The sequence below is a fragment of the Triticum urartu genome, chromosome 6A (assembly GCF_056163025.1).
Source record: "Triticum urartu cultivar PI428250 chromosome 6A, HENAU_Tu73, whole genome shotgun sequence".
Classification (NCBI taxonomy): Eukaryota; Viridiplantae; Streptophyta; class Magnoliopsida; order Poales; family Poaceae; genus Triticum; species Triticum urartu.
In genome coordinates, this window is record NC_141878.1 from 223412747 (window position 1) to 223430210 (window position 17464).

A 17464-nucleotide genomic window follows, 5' to 3' on the forward strand; every position below is an offset into this window, starting at 1 on the left:
AATATAGCGAGTGTGGAAAAGTGGTGGTAGGAGTTGTGAAATTGCCCCTAAGCAATTGACTACTTTACTAGACCGATAGCAAGTATTATGTGGGAGAGGCCACTTCTAGCATGTCATCCCTGACTTGGAATTCTATGCACTTATGATTGGAACTATTAGCAAGCATCCTCAACTACTAATGTTCATTAAGGTAAAACCCAACCATAGCATTAAGATATATTGGTCCCTCTTCAATCCCATATGCATCAATTTCTATGCTAGGTTGAAGCTTCTGTCACTCTTGCCCTCCAATACATAGTCCTATCAACATACAACTAACCCTAGGGTGTGATCCACGCACGCAATCATATGATGGGCACCAAAGGACAGCAACATAACCACAAGCAAATTAAATCAATCATAGCAATTCATCAACCACCGATAGGACAACGAAAATCTACTCAGACATCATAGGATGGCAACACATCATTATATAATAATATGAAGCATAAAGCACCATGTTCAAGTAGAGGGTATAGCGGGTTGTGGGAGAGGTGACCGCTCTAGATAGAGGGGGGGAAGGTTATGGAGATGTTGGTGAAGATGGCGGAGGTGTTGGTGTAGATTGCGGTGATGATGATGGCCCCCGATGGCACTCCGGTGGAGAGAGCCTCCCTCCTTCTTCTTCTTCCTTGACCTCCTCCCTAGATTGGAGAAGGGTTTCCCCTCTGGTCCATGGCCTCCATGGCACGGGAGGGTCGAGAGACCCTCCGAGATTGGATCTGTTTCTGTCTCTCTCTCTTTCTGCGTTCTAAGATTCTTCCCTTTCACCGTTTCTTATATTCCCGGAGATCCGTAACTCCGATTGGGCTGAAAGTTTAACACGATCTCTATCCGGAAATTAGCTTTATTGTGGCGAAAGAAGGGCATCAACCGCCTTACAAGTGGCCCACGAGGGTCAGGGGCACGCCCCCCTGCCTCGTGGCCACCTCGGGCACCGTCTCGCGTGGATTTTTGTTCCCAAAAATCATATATATTCCAAAAAAATCTCCGTCAGTTTTTATCCTGTTTGGACTCCGTTTGATATGGATATTATGCGGAACAAAAAACATGCAACAAACAGGAACTGGCACTGGATCAATATGTTAGTCCCAAAAATAGTATAAAAAGTTGCCAAAAGTATATGAAAGTTCAATAATGTTGGCATGAAACAATCAAAAATTATAGATACGAAGGAGACGTATCACCTGTCCTATTCACCCATCAAGGTGCCTATTCTAATTTGGCAATGTTTTATTGATTGTGGGTATCTTGCATATGTTGTCTTGCAGTTCTTCTACTTTGTTGCACCGCCATCTGCTTAGTTTACTCATCATATATGTCGAGATGCCATGCCCATCCATTATCAATACATATTCCATCTGTCATCATACCATGTTTTTCCACTCAAATGCTGTTCTTGTGCATTTGACATCAAAAAGGAAGAGGGTGATTGCCGAACGTGAAAGAGCACCATCAAAGTCCTTGAAAAACATGGTGGTGCCGGAGAAATCAGACAGCACCCCACTTATATTGGCTGTACAACTAGTGACACAAAACGTAGGACCGACTCCAGCAGACTGTACCCATACTTCACTGGCCACACCACTAGCCCCACCACACAGGACCTGCACTCCAGCAAAAGGTATACCGATTTCATTTGCCATAGCACCAGCTGTACCATAGAAAAATCCCACTCCAGCAAAAAGTATAGCAAGTCCACCGGCCGAAGACCTATCCCAACTGCAGAGACGGCCAATTCCTACAAATTGGAACCCCATTCCATTTATTCCCAGTTTAAAAGACAATGCTTTCAATGTTGTTAGGGACTACGTGCATATATTCCCATCATGGGAAGATTATTGTGAAGACAAACACCATTTTCACATCTTCTTGTCCAACTTATGTGTAAGTGCTATTATTCATGGTTATTATTTTACTGTTTTCTGCTGATTGAACACATCAATGATTTACATTACATTGTTGTAACTAGGCGAGGGTCAATCTGGATAGTCATGACGAGCAAAGCTTGCTTGTGCTTTTCAAGGAAGCATTGCAGCAGTATCGGTGTTACCTAAGAAAATCACACTTTGATGGCAAGTCTATAAACGAATTTCCGGTGAAGTCTCCTGTGCTAAATTTAGAAGACATTGAATGGAAAAACCTTGTTATGCACTGGTCTCGTTCCCAGGATGAGGTACTGTCTATGAAATCACATGACAATTTGAACTTCTACTTTTCCGCATGTGCCTTACGGATCTTTTTTGCAGGAAATCTGCTCGAAGAAGAATTCCAGTTTGACAAGAACGACATGATATCACAAATATGCTGCCTGCTGCTTTGCTCTTGTTAGTACCTGTTGTCATGTATCACTGTACTTGCATACATACCTGGTTCATTATGTGACAGCAGTATGCATGATAGCTTGCTTATCAATTGTTCGCTCCAAATTATCTGATCTGTATGAATGGTTACATTAGTGTAGAATATATCCAATGCTAATGTTTTTTTAGCTCTGCATTGTTCTTGTAAGTACATGTTGTCCTTTATCAGTGTACTTATAATGACAAGGTAGTTGTTCATGTACCATCACTCTGCAGCTTATTTTCCTTTCCCTCCATTTTCTACACATCAGATCTATATTTACTCTTACCATAAGGTTGGTACTGAAGAAGTTTAGCTGTGCATTGCTCTTGGCTGTACCTTTTGCCTGTATCGCTGCACTTACATTTATAGCTACTTGGTTATGTAGCATCACTCTTCATCTTATCTTAAATATTCTCCATTTTTTCGTATATTATCACATCTATATTTACTCTTAACAAAATGTAGAATAAAGGCAATGCTTTTGAAGAAGATTCTGTGGTAAACTTCTTGAATTGCCCCCCCATCAGCATGGACAAGGCCTTTATAGAGCCTGTCTTCACCAATAATGTAAGTTTGTCCATCTTAAGCCTTCAAACTTTGTTGTATATATTTGGTTAGGCATGACTGCAATAGCTATTTACTTTTGGTGTTTGCATCGAATTGCTTGTTTAAAGTTTATTATGTAGTTCATAAACAAAAGTTTGTCCTTTCGCAATTTAAGTTTTGATCTTCTTTTGCACTGCATGTATGCTTCTGTTCTTCATCCGTAATCCAGTGGTGTGGTGAACCTACCCACTACAACACAATGTCATATTCTGCAATGTCTTAACTATGAACAATGTCATATCATTCTACTATTATTTAAACCGTCTCTTTATTTGCCAATCTGAAATGGTATAAATTGACAGCACACTAACCATTGATACTTATGAGTTCTTGATCTGTAATCCAGTGGTGTCGTGAAGCTGCCAACTCCTTCACAATGTCATTTCCTGCCATGTCTTAACCTGAACAATACCATATTGTGTTAATGCAATTTTAAACTGTGTCACTTTATTCGTCAGTAAGAAATGTGATGAATTCAGCACTGATACTTTTATGTGCAAAACCTGTCATTTGTCTGCTTGTTTATCTTTCAGAGTGAGGAAGATATAAGTGTTGAACAAGCGCAATCTCATCATCTTGCTCAACTACTTGCGCTGTAGCTCCCCAGTAGGGCTAACCTTTCTTGAACTCTATTGAAGTGCTGTCGGTTTTGTATATTATTTTGTCGGCGTGTTTATTTGCACTGTTGGCGATCTTTGATGCCCAGTGTATGTAATCTGCTGTCTACTTGTGCTTTGTTATCATAGTGGCGAACTTTGATGCCCAGTGGATGTAATATGCCATAATTTCTTTATTGTATAGTCTAGGTTTTTTCTTATTCACGATGCTGCAGTTGTTTTACTGTATATATATCCTGTCTTCGCAGTAAACCGGCCAAACCATAAAATTACGGTAGATAATCGGTCCGTCATGCAATCACGATGTAGCTTGGGCCTGAAACGTGCCAAACAGCTCACGGGCCGGCAGCAGCCCTAAATGAACCCTGTCCCATGATTGTACGAATCAAATCATGGGCTTTTAACAGGCCAAAATTGTCTCGGTCCTTGTTTGGCCCAATCAGATATCGGCTGCGAGCAGGCCGGATGCAAACCGAGCCGTAGTTAGGCCCAACTATATGACGGGCTTTTAACAGGCCGAAATTAATATAGGGCCGAAATGTTAAACGGGCCCTTAACAGGCCAACATTAATATCATGCCGAATTACTAAGTGGGCCTTTAGCAAGTCGGCCCAAAGTCATAGTGTCCAGTTGACGGTCCGAATCTAATATGGGCCATAATTGAGCCCAAAGCCTCTTAAAGGGTCGGACCTGATCTGGGCCGTAATTTGGCCCAGAATGTGGTAGGCTTTTAACGGGACGGATCTCATATGGGCCAGTATTAGGCCCGGAGCGTGGCAGGCCATTAATGGACCGGATCAAATATGGGACGACATTTGGCCCAAAACATGGCAGCCAGTTAATGGGCCGCCCTACTAGGGTCCTCAAAATCTTGTGGGCCTACAGCTGGGGCGGCCCATTAATGTCGGCGAAATCTCATGGGCCTTTAGCTGGGCTGGCCCATTATGATCCGCAAGAATCTTGTGGGCCTTTACCTGGGCCGGCCCATTATGGCACACAAAAATCTTGTGCGCCTTTACCTGGGCCGGCCCATTATGGCCCGCAAAATCTGGTTGGCCTTTAGCTAGGCCAGCCCATTATGGTCCGCAAAATCTCGTGGGCCTTTAGCTGGGCCGGCCCAATATGGTTCGCAAAATCTTGTGGGCCTTCAGTTGGGCCGGCCCATTTAAACTTGATGGGCCGGTCCACGTGTCAACATATCATAGGCGCGTCTCGCCCATTGGATGAGTGACACCTGTGCCAAAGCGGACCTGACACGTGTCTCCTCCAGCCAATGATGATTTTACACGTGGAAACTCCCCATTGGTCGGGACTGTTAACGGGTTATCAGATCCAAAAGCCGACCCGATAGCTTAACGACGTTCCGTTACGGTGGATGCCACGTGTCGGTCACCCTTGACGAAAGCACTTCTGTGACGCGCGATTTATCGTCATGGAAGTGGACACTTCCGTGATGATAATTTTGGTAATGTCATGGAACACTTCTACGACAACACATGTATGACTATCTCGATTCTGTCATAAAATCGTCATGGATGTACATGCATGACAAAAAACACGACTTACTGTGACAAACATGTATCATCACAGAAGTGTATTTTTTTGTATTGAGCGTCCCAGGCCAACATGCTGCCCCCGTTGCGAGTTCGGTTGGAGAGGCAGACGCGCTAGCTGGGCACCGTGAGCCCGCGCTCCTTCCGTTTCTCCTTCGTGGCCTCGTCGGGGGTGTGATGAGCGTGCCAAGGACTCCTCCTCTGGTTATAGGCGACGACTGGATGGCTTCGGTCTTGGTTCCTTCTTCGAGCAGCGAGCCTCGTCCCAGCCGGGCTCCTGCCGAAGCCCAATCGGCGTCTGGAGGGGCGCCAGCCCCCAACCCCCTGCAGAAAGGGGGCGAGCCGCTTCGGGTCCCATCAACGGCCCCCGTTGTGGAGGACGGAGTCGGCCGCACGCTCAAAACGGCGCACGAACGGAGCGCCATTTACCACGAGCTCTTCTGGGAGGCGATGGGCGTGATGAGCCGGCTTGGCGGGAGCTCGCGGATGTGGACGCGCGCCTTGAGGATGCGGGTCTCTGGCTGGTGGAAGAGTGGCACAAATTGAGGGTGGCTATCAACCTCGGGCGCCACCAACGTGAGATTGATAATGCGAAGGTCGAGGCGTCTCTCGCGACCTCGCCCGAAGCTTGCGCCCGAGCCTTGGAAGAAGTCCGGGAAGCTGATTGGCATCGCGAGATCGTAGAGAAGCGCGAGTGGGAGCTCCAAGCCTGGAGTGCCTCCCTGGAGCAGCAAGTGGAGGCGCGCAAGGCTGCCCTAGCGTCGATGAAGGGGACGCTGATACGTCTCCAACATATCTATAATTTTTTATTGTTCCATGCTATTATATTAGCAACCTTGGATGTTTTGTATGCATTTATATGCTATTTTATATGATTTTTGGGACTAACCTATTAACCTAGATCCCAGTGCCAGTTTCTGTTTTTTTCCTTCTTTTTGAGTTTTACAGAAAAGGAATACCAAACGGAGTCCAATTGACATGCAAATTTTTGATGATTTCCTATGGACCAAAAGAAGACCCCGGAGTAAAAGAGTTGGGACAGAAGAGTCCCAGGCCGTCCACGAGGGTGGGGGCCGTGTAGGCCTGCCTCGTGGACGACTCGGGCACCTTCTTGACGTGAGACCGATGGCAAAAATTCATATAAATACAGAAACCTCCAGAAAAGAACCTAGATCGGGAGTTCTGCTGCCACAAGTCTCCGTTGCCACCGAAAACGAATCTAGACCCGTTCCGGCACCCTGCCGGAGGGGGAATCCCTCTCTGATGGCCATCTTCATCATCCCGGTGCTCTCCATGACAAGGAGGGAGTATTTCATCCTCGGGGCTGAGGGTATGTACCAGTAGCTATGTGTTTGATCTCTCTCTCTCTCGTGTTCTTGAGTCGGCATGATCTTGATGTATCGCGAGCTTTGCTATTATATTTGGATCTTATGATGTTTCTCTCCCTCTACTCTCTTGTGATGAATTGAGTTTTCCCTTTGAAGTTATCTTATCGGATTGAGTCTTTAAGGATTTGAGAACACTTGATGTATGTCTTGCATGTACTTATCTGTGGTGACAATGGGATATCATGTGATCCACTTGATGTATGTTTTGGTGATCAACTTGCGAGTTCCGTCACCTCGTGAACTTATGCATAGGGGTTGGCACACGTTTTCGTCTTGACTCTCTGGTAGAAACTTTGGGACACTCTTTGAAGTTCTTTGCGTTGGTTGAATAGATGAATCTGAGGTTGTGTGATGCATATCCTATAATCATACCCACAGATACTTGAGGTGACATTAGAGTATCTAGGTGACATTAGGGTTTTGGTTGATTTGTGTCTTAAGGTGTTATTCTACTATGAACTCTTGAATAGATCGATCAGAAAGAATAACTTTGAGGTGGTTTCGTACCCTACAATAATATCTTCATTTGTTCTCCGCTATTAGTGACTTTGGAGTGACTCTTTGTTGCATGTTGAGGGATAGTTATATGATCCAATGATGTTATTATTGTTGAGAGGACTTGCACTAGTGAAATTATGAACCCTAGGCCTTGTTTCCTAGCATTGCAATACCGTTTACGCTCAGTTTTACCACTTGCTACCTTGCTGTTTTTATATTTTAAGATTACAAAAACCTTTATCTACTATCCATATTGCACTTGTATCACCATCTGTTCGCCGAACGAGTGCACCTATACAATTTACCATTGTATTGGGTGTGTTGGGAACACAAGAGACTCTTTTTTATTTGGTTGCAGGGTTGTTTGAGAGAGACCATCTTCATCCTATGCCTCCCACGGATTGATAAACCTTTGGTCATCCACTTAAGGGAAATTTGCTACTGTCCTACAAACCTCTACACTTGGAGGCCCAACAACGTCTACAAGAAGAAGGTTGTGCATTAGACATCAAGCTCTTTTCTGGCGCTATTGCCGGGGAGGTTCGTGCTTGAAGGTATATCTTTAGATCTTGCAATCAAATCTTTTATTTTCTTGTTTTATCACTAGTTTAGTCTATAAAAGAAAATTACAAAAAAATGGAATTAAGGGTACCTCATATGCTTCATCTTTTTAATATCTTTCATGAAAATAAGGATTCCTATAATTGTGCCAAAGTTTTAGAAGAAGAATGCATTAGAACGTTTGGCACTAGATATTTGAATGATGAGCATGATTGCAATGTTGTTAGTATGATTTCCTTGAATATCCATGGTACTAATAATGATTGCACTAGTCATGATGAAAATATCTCATATAAGCATGTCAATTTTTGTGGAGTGCATAGAGTTTTCAAGTACACACCAAATAGGGAAGATAGATTTTGCAACAGGCATAAGTATTTAGAAACTAAATGGTTGCAAGAAAGGCTAGATGCTTGTGCTGAAGATTTAAAATTTATTTGCCATCCTTCTGAACTTTGCAATGAACATGATCATTTAAATACCCAATGCAAATTGTTTCATGATCGAATCGTGTCCAAAAAATTGTGATGACTTGATTTCCCTTGCACATCAAAATGAACTTAGTTTGCTTCTGGGTTATGAAGAAATTAAACGTATAACTAAGGATATTCCAGAATTTGCCCTTGATAAAGTTCTTGATTTTGATCTAGAGGAAATTTATGTGTATTGTGCGATGAATTGCATTGAGAATCCTTATATTGCCAATTACACAAAGTCTAGAAAACAAATAGAAGATGAAGATAATACTAATGAAAGGGAAGAGATTTCCCAATACCCTCCTATTATTTCTTATGATGAATCAGGTAACGAGGAGGAGCCTTCTATTCAACCAATCTCATTAATAAGGAGCTCCAAAAAGAGGGATAAACCCATACTTACTGTGAAGAAGAAAAAGAAAAGACGGAGAAGTAAAGTAAAGAGGTATCCCTCCCAAATGGTGTTGCTCCTATCACTCATTGTGATGATGATAATTGTTATATTATTGGTGCTATCCATACTATTAATGACAAGAGTGATTATGCTTATGATATGAAAAGGCCCAAGCTTTGGGATGCTATGTTTTATGAAGATGATATGTTTAACCTCCCAAGTTTTGATATGCAAATTTATTATGATGATAGCATGCCTCCTATTTATGATGCTTATATTGATGAAAGTGGGTTTGGAAGAGTGTCAACTTTAGGAAGTAATGATCCCACTATTTTGGAGGGTGTTGAATCTTATTGTGACAATTATGAAAGTGGATTTGGAGAGGTCATGACTTTATTTAGTAATGATTCCACTATCTTGGAAGAGGTTTCAATTGATTATGATTAGAACAAAGTTGCTACTTATGATGATTATTGTGATGACACTTATGCTATAAAAACTAGTGATGATTATATTAAAACTTGTCATGATTATGATTACCCTTTTCCTAAATATTACTCTTTTAATGTGGAAACAATTTGTAGTATTCGAGTTTCTTATGATACTCCCACTATTCTGATTGAGAAGAATCTTGGTTATGTGGAGAGTAGTAAATTTTCTATGCTTGTAGATCATGAAAAGAATGCCTTATGTGATAGTTATTTTGTTGAATTCATTCATGATGCTACTGAAAATTATTATGAGGGAGGAATATATGCTTGTAGGAATTGCAATAGTATCAAGTTTCCTCTCTACATGTTGAAAATTTTGAAGCTATGCTTGTTTTGCCTTCCTATGCTAGTTGATTATTGTTCCCATAAGTTGTTTGCTCACAAAATCCCTATGCATAGGAAGTGGGTTAGACTTAAATGTGCTAGTCATATTCTTCATGATCCTCTCTTTATATTTCAATCCTTATCTTTTATGTGAGCATAATTGAAATCATCATGCCTAGCTAGGGGCGTTAAACGATAGCGCTTGTTGGGGGGCAACCCAATTTTATTTTTGTTCTTTGCTTTTTGTTCCTATTTAGTAATAAGTAATTCATCTATCCTCTGCTTAGATGTGGTCTGATGATTTTAATTAGTGTTTGTGCCAAGTAGAACCTTTGGAAGACTTGGGGAAAGTCTTTGCGATCATGCTGTAAAAACAGAAACTTTAGCGCTCACGAGATTTGCTGCAATTTTCTATTTGAAAATTATATTTAGTTAATTATTTTTTCAAATGATTAATAGACAAATTCCACACGTCCAGCAATTTATTTTAGAATTTTTGAGGTTCCAGAAGTATACATTTGATCTAGATTACTATAGACTATTCTGTTTTTGACAGATTCTGTTTTCTATGTGTTGTTTGCTTATTTTGAGGAATCTATGAGTAGTATCGGGGGGTATGAACCATAGTTGAGTTGGAATACAGTATATATTACACCAATATGAATTTATAATGAGTTCACAACATTATCTAAGTGGTGATTTATTTTCTTATACTAACGGAGCTTACGAGTTTTCTGTTAAGTTTTGTGTTGTGAAGTTTTCAAGTTTTGGGTAAAGATTCGATGGACTATGGAATAAGGAGTGGCAAGAGTCTAAGCTTGGGGATGCCCAAGGAACCCCAAGGTAATATTCAAGGACAAACAAGAGCCTAAGCTTGGGGATGCCCCAGATGGCATCCCCTCTTTCGTCTTCGTTCATCGGTAACTTTACTTGGAGCTATATTTTTATTCACCACATGATATGTGTTGGAGCGTCATTTTATTTTATTTAGTTTTACATGCTGTTTGAATAATATACCAAGATCTGAAATTATTAAATGTTAGAGAGTCTTCACATAGTTGCATATTTATTCGACTACTCATTGATCTTCACTTATATCTTTCAGAGTAGTTTTTCATTTTCTCTAGTGCTTCACTTATATCTTTTTAGAGCACGGCGGTGGTTTTATTTTGAAGAAATAGATGAAATCTAGTGTTTCACTTATATTAGTTTGAGAGTCTTTAGAACAGCATGGTAATTTTCTTTGGTTATGAATTTAGTCCTAATATGATGGGCATCCAAGATGGGTATAATAAAAACTTTCATATAAAGTGCATTGAATACTAGGAGAAGTTTTAATTATTTATGATTGTTTTGAGATATGAAGATGGTGATATTAGAGTCATGCTAGTGGAGTAGTTGTGAATTTTAGAAATACTTTTGTTATAGTTTGTGATTCCCGTAGCATGCACGTATGGTGAACCATTATGTGATGAAGTCAGAGCATGATTTATTTATTGATTGTCTTCCTTATGAGTGGCGGTCGGGGACGAGCAATGGTCCTTCCCTACCAATCTATCCCCCTAGGAGCATGCGCGTAGTACTTTGTTATGATAACTAATAGATTTTTGCAATAAGTATGTGAGTTCTTTGTGACTAATGTTGAGTCCATGGATTATACGCACTCTCACCCTTCCACCATTGCTAGCCTCTCTAATACCGCGTACCTTTCGCCGATATCATACACCCACCATATACCTTCCTCAAAACAGCTACCATACCTACCTATTATGGCATTTCCATAGCCATTCCGAGATATATTGCCATGCAACTCTCCACCGTTCCGTTTATTATGACATGCTCCATCATTGTCATAGTGCTTTGCATGCTCATGTAGTTGACATCGTATTTGTGGCAAAGACACCGTTCATAATTATTTCATACATGTCACTCATGAGTCATTGCACATCCCGGTACACCGCCGGAGGCATTCACATCGAGACATATTTTTTTCTAAGTATCGAGTTGTAATTCTTGAGTTGTAAATAAATAAAAGTGTGATGATCATCATTATTAGAGCATTGTCCCAGTGAGGAAAGGATGATGGAGACTATGATTCCCCCACAAGTCGGGATGAGACTCCGGACGATAAAAAAGCGAAAAAGAGGCCATAAAAAGAGAAGGGGCAATGCTACTATCCTTTTACCACACTTGTGCTTCAAAGTAGCACCATGATCTTCATGATAGAGAGTCTCCTATGTTGTGACTTTCATATACTAGCGGGAATCTTTCATTACAGAACTTGGCTTGTACATTCCAATGATGGGCTTCCTCAAAATGCCCTAGGTCTTCGTGAGCAAGCGAGTTGGATGCACACCCACTAGTTTATTTTTGAGCTTTCATACACTTATAGCTCCAGTGCATCTGTTGCATGGCAATCCCTACTCACTCACATTGATATCTATTGATGGGCATCTCCATAGCCCGTTGATACGCCTAGTTGATGTGAGACCATCTTCTCCTTTTTGTCTTCTCCACAACTACCATTCTATTCCACCTATAGTGCTATGTCCATGGCTCACGTTCAAGTATTGCGTGAAGATTGAAAAAGTTTGAGAATATCAAAAGTATGAAACAATTGATTGACTTGTCATCGGGGTTGTGCATGATTTAAGTATTTTGTGTGATGAAGATATTGCATAGCCAGACTATATGATTTTGTAGGGATAGCTTTCTTTGGCCATGTTATTTTGAGAAGACATGATTGCTTTGTTAGTATGCTTGAAGTATTATTATTTTTATGTCAATATTAAACTTTTGTCTTGAATCTTTTGGACCTGAATATTCTTGCCACAATAAATAAAATTACATTGATAAACATGTTATGTAGCATTCCACATCAAAAAATCTGTTTTTATCATTTACATACTCGAGGATGAGCAGGAATTAAGCTTCGGGATGCTTGATACGTCTCCAACATATCTATAATTTTTTATTGTTCCATGCTATTATATTATCAACCTTGGATGTTTGTATGCATCTATATGCTATTTTATATGATTTTTGGGACTAACCTATTAACCTAGAGCCTAGTGCCAGTTTCTATTTTTTTTCCTTGTTTTTGAGTTTTTACAGAAAAAGAATACCAAACAGGGTCAAATTGACGTGCAAATTTTGATGATTTTTTATGGACCAAAAGAAGGCCTCGGAGTAAAAGAGTTGGGCTAGAAGAGTCCTGGGCCGTCCACGAGGGTGGGGCGCCCCCCCCCCCCCCCCGCCGGGTGTGTGGGCCTGCCTCGTGGATGACTCGGGTACCTTCTTTACATGAGACCGACGCCAAAAATTCCTATAAATACAGAAACCTCTAGAAAATAACCTAGATCAGGAGTTTCGCTGTCAGATGCCTCCGTAGCCACCAAAAACCAATCTAGACCCGCTTCGGCACCCTGCTAGAGGGGTTATCCCTCTCCGGTGGCCATCTTCATCATCCCGGTGCTCTCCATGATGAGGATGGAGTAGTTCACCCTTGAGGCTGAGGGTATGTACCAGTAGCTATGTGTTTGATCTCTCTCTCTCTCTCTCTCGTGTTCTTGAGTCGGCACGATCTTGATGTATCGCGGGCTTTGCTATTATATTTGGATCTTATGATGTTTCTCCCCCTCTACTCTCTTGTGATGAATTGAGTTTTCCCTTTGAAGTTATCTTATCGGATTGAGTCTTTAAGGATTTGAGAACACTTGATGTATGTCTTGCATGTGCTTATCTGTGGCGACAATGGGATATCATGTGATCCACTTGATGTATGTTTTGGTGATCAACTTGCGAGTTCCGTGACCTCGTGAACTTATGCATAGGGGTTGGCACACGTTTTCGTCTTGACTCTCCGGTAGAAACTTTGGGGCACTAATTGAAGTTCTTTGTGTTGGTTGAATAGATGAATCTGAGGTTTTGTGATGCATATCGTATAATCATACCCACGGATGCTTTAGGTGACATTGGAGTATCTAGGTGACATTAGGGTTTTGGTTGATTTGTGTCTTAAGGTGTTATTCCAGTATGAACTCTTGAATAGATCGATCAGAAAGAATAACTTTGAGGTGGTTTTGTACCCTACAATAATCTCTTCGGTTGTTCTCGGCTATTAGTGACTTTGGAGTGACTCTTTGTTGCATGTTGAGGGATAGTTATATGATCCAATTATGTTATTATTGTCGAGAGGACTTGCACTAGTGAAAGTATGAACCCTAGGCCTTGTTTCCTAGCATTGCAATACCGTTTACGCTCACTTTTACCACTTGCTACCTTGCTGTTATTATATTTTCAGATCAGAAAAACCTTTATCTACTATCCATATTGCACTTGTATCACCATCTCTTCGCCGAACTAGTGCACCTATACAATTTACCATTGTATTGGGTGTGTTGGGGACACAAGAGACTCTTCATTATTTGGTTGCAGGTTTGTTTGAGAGAGACCATCTTCATCCTATGCCTCCCACGGATTGATAAACCTTAGGTCATCCACTTGAGGGAAATTTGCTACTGTCCGACAAACCTCTACACTTGGAGGCCCAACAACGTCTACAAGAAGAAGGTTGTGTAGTAGACATCAGACACCTGCCGAGGAGGAAGAGATCCTGAGGCGCGAGGAAGCGCTGGCGCTAGAAGCCACAGAGTGCAACCTTGAGCTCGAGCGGTGGGAGACGAGGGAGCGCCAGGTTGCCCAAGCTGAGGATGCTGTCCACGCGCGCAAGGCCAAGGCTCAGGAGGAAATCGACTGCCGGGTGGCTGAGGCCCGCGTGGATCTTGTGGGCAGGTACGACCTGAAGTTGAAGCTTGTGGAAGCCGAGGCTATGGGCAGGACTAAAGCCCTCAGGCCAGGGTTGGATGAGGCTGAACGTCGTTAGAAAGCCGCCGCAACCGCCCTGTCTTCGGTGCAAGCCGAGCTGGCCTCCGCACATGCCGAGCTGTTTTCCCTTCAGCGGCGGGTCGCCGCCGCCGAATCCTCCGCGCAGTACGGCGGGGAGGAAGCGCTCTGGCGGCGGACACTAGAGCACGAGCACGCCCCCATGCTTCAAAACCTCAAGGCCAGAGCCAACGCGGTGCTGGGCGCCGTCTGTGGAAAAAATGCACCTCATCCCCACTCAGATGACTATGCCAGTCACCTCCTTTTCTTCATCGACGTGGTGACACGCCTGGAGAATCGATCCGAGAGGGCTCGCATGCTTGTTGAGGAGAGGAGTCGCGGCCTGCTCAAGCGCGCGTTCTCCCGTATCTTCAGCCACCTCCAGAACACCTACCCCGACTTTGATTCGATGCCGCCATTGCCCCTGTGCCCGAGGCTATCCGAGATGACCTGGCGCGCTGGGTAGAGGACAATGTGGATGCTCTAGTCAGGGCCGTCACCTCCGAGGATGACACGGTGGTGGTTGTTACGGATGAAGGAGACATGGTCGATGATGGTGCGGGCGACGCCGTCAATGGTGATGGTGGTGCTGGTGATGAGGACGGCGGCGCCAGCGATGGTGACGATGATGCTAGCGACACGTCTGAGGGCGTTCCGGAGGATGCGGCGAGCGATATGTCCGATTGAGCCCGTGCTCCCTTATTGCTGAGCCTGTAAGTGAAAACTTGGGCGCGGCCCTGAAAGTTGTGAGAGCATTTTGGGAGGGGGAGCCCCTCATGTAAACAGATTATTGCCTCTATTCCTTAGGCCGAGCTGAAGATGTGTTATTTTTATGGGCCCGTGAGTCATGCCGCGAGTTTACTGCTGAAATTTACCTTGGTCAAGGCCGGTTTCCAGCCAGCTCGTGAGCTCGTGAGCTCCTGAAGAGCCTGCTGATCCGCCTGAGAGGGCATCGCGAGGAGCAAGGGCCAGCCGTCGAAGGGCGTACGCGCAGCGCGCGCATGCTGCGCCCAGCCCCCGCTCTCGAGGGGCTCGCGAGGGGGAGGCAGCAGGTACGAATTTTGAGTTGGGCAAGGAACCAGATGGCAAGAAATCGAACGAACGAGAAAAGTCACCCCCCGCGCATAGCAATGAAAATTCAACTTCAACTTAAATCCAAAGCCAGAAATAGTGCTGCAAAAAAGAGTTTAAGAGCAAATGGCCGCATCCGGCACCTAGTCTAGTCTTCTTGTCTTCTCACCAGCGCGGAGCTAAGTGCTGCCACTAGGCATGGGAGGGAGCCCCCGAGGCCCGAGGGCGGCACTCCTGAGACTCCGGGGCATGTACAACCCCACTCATTATTACGTGAGAGCGTCACGAGCGGAGATCTTCACAGGCGTGAGCCTTACTTCATATCGCCAGACGAGGGCTCCGCCGTGCACCGCCCTCGACCACTGTTGGTTCGACCGGAAACCAGGAAGAAGCAAAGGGGAAAAGGGGACGCCAGCGGCGCCCTCGGCGACCACGGGTCTTCTGCCGGGGGAAGGCTCATCAACACCTCCCCGATGGAGGGCCTACCTCCGGGGGGCGCCTTGCTCCGTGCGATGCGGGGAGGGACCTGGCTCCCGGCCTCTCCCCTGCAGCCCCTAGTGCGCTCTTCCTGGTGGGAGGGAGGCCATTGAGCTGGGGCCGCCGTCCGCTGTTGTGACCCGATCCTCTTGCGACCCATGGTTAGCATAAGCTTGCTCCTGAGAGATTACTGGTACCCTGTACCTGTCGTCGCCGGCATGGTTGGTGAGGCTCACAGCGCGCTCGGGGGGGGGGGGGGGGGGCTCCTGGAAGACCTCAACTTCCAGCGCCTCATCCTCCCAGCCCGGCTCGAGGAACGAGCCAAGGTCATCTTCCAGCGCATACTCCTCATGTATCATGCGGGGCACGTAGGCCTCCAAGGACGCCGCCTCAAAGACCTCGCCAAAGTGCCCCATGCTCCATGTTGTGCCGCCCTGAGGATGGTAGGGCAGCATTTCGCCGAGGCCGCGGGTGGCAAGGCTCCTGCCCGCGCCCGGCGGGGGTGGCGCGGGCGTGAGCGGGGGCCCAACGCTTCAGGTCGCGCCGGTGTCGATGAAGCCTCCTGGAGCTCCTGGGGGGTGCGGGTGCGGTGAGGCCCGCCATGCGATCCGGTCGTGGCCTGGGGCGTGAGCAAGGAGCAGAAGGGCGGTGCTCCCAAGGCCGCGGCGTCCAGTAGCTCGGCGACGGGCTCCAGCAATGTGTCCCGGCCGCTCTCCATCAGTCGGCATGGCAACAGCTCCCGAGCCACCGTGAGTGCGGCCCTCATGTTTGCTTGCTCCAGTCGAGTGTGCGGCGCCGTGGCTGCAGCATGGCTTGAGGCGCTTGCGACCGCCCACACTTGTCGTGGAGTGAGGGTGGGCGGCATTTGACTGCGCCGCCTGCGCGCCGCTGCGCTTGGCGGTGCGCCCGCCGCCTAGGGCGCTGGGTTGTGGTCTTCTTGGGCGCATAGCGCTGCCCGGGCCGGCCAAGCTGCCCAGCGGTCGGTGTTGGTCCTCGGGTCACAGGACATCGGACACTCGGGACATTGGCGGATCAACCGGGGGAAGAGAAGCTCTAGCGCACCCCTACCTGGCACGCCAAATGTCGGATTTCGGGTTCCGGCAAAACCCTTGAGGTTCGAACACTGGGGTGCACACAAAGATCTCTCCCCCTCTCTAGCTCGCACACTCTATGATCTCACGGCCTAGCTCGACGAACCCGAAGAACATGAGACACAAGATTTATACTGGTTCAGGCCACCGTTGTGGTGTATTACCCTACTCTAGTGTGGTGTGGTGGATTGCCTCTTGGGCTGAGGATGAACAGTTACAAGGGACAAACAACCTCGTGAGGAGATGTGTTCTTGTGCTTGGTGAACTTGAGTGGTTGGGTGCTATGGATTCGATCTCGGTCTCCCTCCTTATTGTGGCGGCTAGTCCTATTTATAGAGGCCCTGGTCCTCTTCCCAAATATTGAGTGGGAAGGGATGCCATAACGGCCAAATTCGAAGGGAGACAACTAGTACAAGCTATCCTAACAAAAGTAGTCTTCGCCTGCATAAGGCTCTGGTGGTGACGCCATCTTGGGCTCCACCATCCTGCTGGTCTTGGCCTTGTTGCGCCGATATGGAAACCTTTGCCTTATGCCTTGGGACTCCTCGTCTGCACTTGCCCCTTTAGCACCAAAGAGGAAGTGAGGACACTGCGCGCGCTGCCGTCCGCCTGGCGCCCGTCTGGTTCCAGTCGTCATGGCTTGCATCA